Below are 3,970 nucleotides of genomic sequence, written 5' to 3' on the forward strand. Positions count from 1 at the left end.
GGGTGGGGGGAGGAATGAGGGAGAAAGGACACATATGTAATGCCTTAATCAATAAAGAAAATAAATTTTTAAAAAGGAAAAAAAAATAACTAGGAAATTGAGCAAACATCTTGAGATAAACAAAAATACAGCATACCAAAACTTATAGGACACAGAGAAAGCAGTCCTAAAGGAAATTGTATGGCAGTAAATACATACATTTAAAAAAATCTCAAATTAGTAACCTAAGTGTATATCTTAGGAACTAGAAAATAAGCACAAATTAAACCCAAATGAGAACAATAGCTATAGAAAAACAATAGAGAAAATTTAACTCAAAATATATCAAAAATTAAGCATAAGAGCTTAAAACTATAAAACTCTCAGAAGAAAACATAGAGGATAATCTTCATGACATTGGATTTAGCAATGATTTGGGGGGCAGGGGGTTTGACACCAAAAGCACAGCTAATAAATTGTACTTATCAAATTAAGTCAGCTCTCAGAGCTTCTTCTAGCCTTGCAACTTCCCTTTGGTTGATTCTCGGACTTTCCTCACAGCATGGCCCCCAAACACCAGTCTTCACTCCCACTTCAAACGGAGAAACTAAAACTGCCTCCTGCCCCCAAGCAGGAGAAGAAGTCAGCCCCTCAGGACTTGCCAAAGGAAGAAAAAGAACAACAAAAAGCAGTTGAACATATTGATAAAGTACAAAATGAAATAGACCGACTTAATGAACAAGTCAGCGAGGAGATTTTGAAGGCAGAACAGAAATATAACACACTCCACCAATCATTTTTTCAGATGTCAGAATTGATCCCCAAAATCCAAAATTTTGGGGTAACAACATTTGTCAACCATCTACAGGTATCTGCACTGCTTGGGGAAGAGGGGGAAGAGGCATTGCCTTATTTGACAAGAGTTGAAGTGACAGAATTTGAAGATATTAAATCAGGCCATAGAAGAGATTTTTATTTTGATGAAAATCCTTACTTCAAAAATAAAGTTCTCTCTAAAGAATTTTATCTGGATGGGAGTGGTGATGCATCTTCAAAGTCCACTGAAATCAAATGGAAATCTGGGAAGGATTTGGCGGAAACATTCAAGTCAAACACAGAAGAAAGCCAGCAGGAAGGGACAGCACGAGGAACCAGAGAGCCTTTTTACATGGTTACTGACCATTCTTAGGCAGGTGCAGATGAGTTGGGAGACGTCATCAAAGAGGATATTTGGTCAAATCCATTACAGTATTACTTGCTTCCTGGCATGGATGATGAAGAAGGGGAAGGAGAAGGAGATGGTGATGATGATGAAGAGGAAGGGTTGGAAGATATTGATGAAGAAGGGGATGAGGATGAAGGTGAAGAAGATGAAGATGATGACGAGGGGGAGGAAGGAGAGGAAGATGAAGGAGAAGATGACTAATGGAACTCTGATGGGTCCTTTTCAAATTTTCTCCAGTCCCTAAGAGCAAGTTGCAGTCTCTTTATTTTTTCTTGTGCTCAGTTGCCCTGTATCTGAGGTCTCTTTTCTCTCCTTTACACCATGGTTCTCACCTTATTTTGGGGGGGATGTACCTTGAGCAGAATACAGTGGGGAAAGAATCTTTGCCCCTTTCTGTTCCAAATTCATTTTTATCCCTTCCTGTCTCAAGAAAAACTTAATGTTCTCACCTTTGGGAGCAGGCCGGGGGTGGGGGGTGCGGGGATGGGAGGAGGGATGTACGTTGGGCAGAATACAATGGGGAAAGAATACCTGCCCCTTTCTGTTCCAAATTCATTGTTACCCCTCCCTGTCTCAACCAAAGCTTTATGGAATCAACACCACTGTGCTCTGCAGGGAAAAGAAAGAAAAAGAAAACCCTTCTGCTCCCTTAGGTTGCTGGGAGTTGGAGGGTGCTGGCCCCTGGGTAGGAGCGCACAGAATTCTAGCTTTTTCCTCCTTCCTCTGTGTACTGGGCTCAGAGGTTACACTGTGTCTCTGTGAATATAGACAGTTAGCATTTACCAACATGTATCTGTCTACTTTCTCTTGTTTTAAAAAAGAAAAAAACACTTTTATAAAGATGGGTATAGAAGGTCCACAAAGGGTGGGGATGAGAAGTTTGGGTGGGTTAAGTGGGCATTTTGACAACAAGGCTGCTCCTTTGGCATGTGTAATTGTGATGTTTAATGGGCATTCTTGCAGTTTAAGATGACACTTCTAAAATAAAATTCTCTCCTAATGATGAAAAAAAATTAAAAACTTTTACACATCAGAGGATACACTCAGGAGAGTGAAAATACAACCCACAGAATGGGAGAAAATATTTGCAAATAATATATTTGGTTAGGAATTAATTAATAACAAAATAAATAAATAACTCCTACCACTCCACAGTGAAAATCAAATAATTCAATACAAAAATGACAAAGAATTTAATGACATTTTTTTCAAAGAAAATATTCAAATGGCCAACAAGCACATAGAAAGATGCTCGATATTATCAGTCATTAGATAGAAAAATTCAAGTCAAAACCACAACCAGATACTACCTCACACCTACTAGGATGGCCCTTTTGTTTTATTTTTTAATGAAAAAAATAACAAGTGTTGCCCTAGCTGGTTTGGCTCAATGGATAGAATGTTGGCCTACGGACTGAAGTGTCCTGGGTTCGATTCCAGTTAAGGGCACATGCCCAGGTTGCGGATTTGGTCCCTGGTAGGACGTGTGCAGGAGGTAGTCAGTCAATGATTCTCTCTCATCATTGGTGTGCAGGAGGTAGTCAGTCAATGATTCTCATCATTGATGTTCATATCTCTATCTCCCTCTCCCTTCCTCTCTGAAATCAATAAAAATATATATTTTTTAAAGTGTTGTTGAGGATTTGGAGAAATTGGAACTATCACACATTGCTGATGGGAAAGTAAAATGCTTCTGTTACTATTAAAAAAAGATTATAATTGCTCCTGAAAACGTTAAACATAGAATTACCATGTGACTCAGTAATCCCACTCCTAAGTATATACCTCAAAGAACTGAAAGCAGGGATTCAAACAGATGCTTGTCCACTGTGCATAGCAGCATTATTTATAATCAAAAGGTAGAAACAACCTAAGTATCCATCAACATATACTAGTAAATGGATAAACAAAGCATGATATATACATACAATAGAATATTATTCATCCATAAAAAAGAAGTGAAATTCTGACACATGCTACCACATGAATGAAACTTGAAGACATGATACGTAAAATAAGCCAGACACAAAAGGACACACATATTGCATGATTCTACTTAGATGAAGTTCCTAGAATAGGAAAATTCAGAGAGTAGAACAATGGTTACCACGGGCTGATGGAGGGGGGATGGGGAGTTATTGCTTAAAGATTATGAAGTTTCTTTTTGGGATGATAAAAAATCCATTCTTGAGATACATAGTGGTGACAGTTATACAACATTGTGAATATACTTAATGCCATCACTTACTTGTACACTTAAAATGATTAAATGGTAAATTTTATGGTATGTATATTTTGCCACAATAAAAAAATCAGAAAAAGGAAGGGAGGGAAGAAGGAAGAAAAGAAGAGAGGAAAAGGGAGGGAGGGAGAGAGGGAGGGAGGGAGGGAAGGAAGGAAGCTCAGCATCCTGGCCCACCTGGCTGCTTAGGGGCCTGACTTGACTTTCACCTTTCCCAATCCAACCTCCATACAAATATTTCTCTTTCGCTGGGGTATGCTCACTTCCAAAATAAACAGGTGGATATTTTAATCCCCAAAGAAGGAAATTGAAGGAAGAAAAAGTTTCCCCAATTTTTGCCATTTTAATTCTTCAGATGAAGGAGAAAGGCTCATTCTAGTTCCAGAGGGGATCCTAGCATTTCACAACTGGATTCGACCTTCTGAGTCCAGCAGCTCTAGAAGTAACCTGGGTGTGAGTTAGTCGTCACAACTAACCATCGCCTGAGCCTCATCCCGTCATAACTAACCCCCCCACATATGGAA

General features: G+C 39.0%; 1 pseudogene; it reads left to right on the forward strand.

The window, feature by feature from the left end:
• Positions 1-532: 532 nt before the first annotated feature.
• LOC102244090 lies at positions 533-1,405 on the forward strand (annotated as a pseudogene).
• The last annotated feature ends 2,565 nt before the right edge of the window (positions 1,406-3,970 follow it).

Source organism: Myotis brandtii, unplaced genomic scaffold (genome assembly GCF_000412655.1).
Source record: "Myotis brandtii unplaced genomic scaffold, ASM41265v1 scaffold1260, whole genome shotgun sequence".
Lineage (NCBI taxonomy): Eukaryota > Metazoa > Chordata > Mammalia > Chiroptera > Vespertilionidae > Myotis > Myotis brandtii.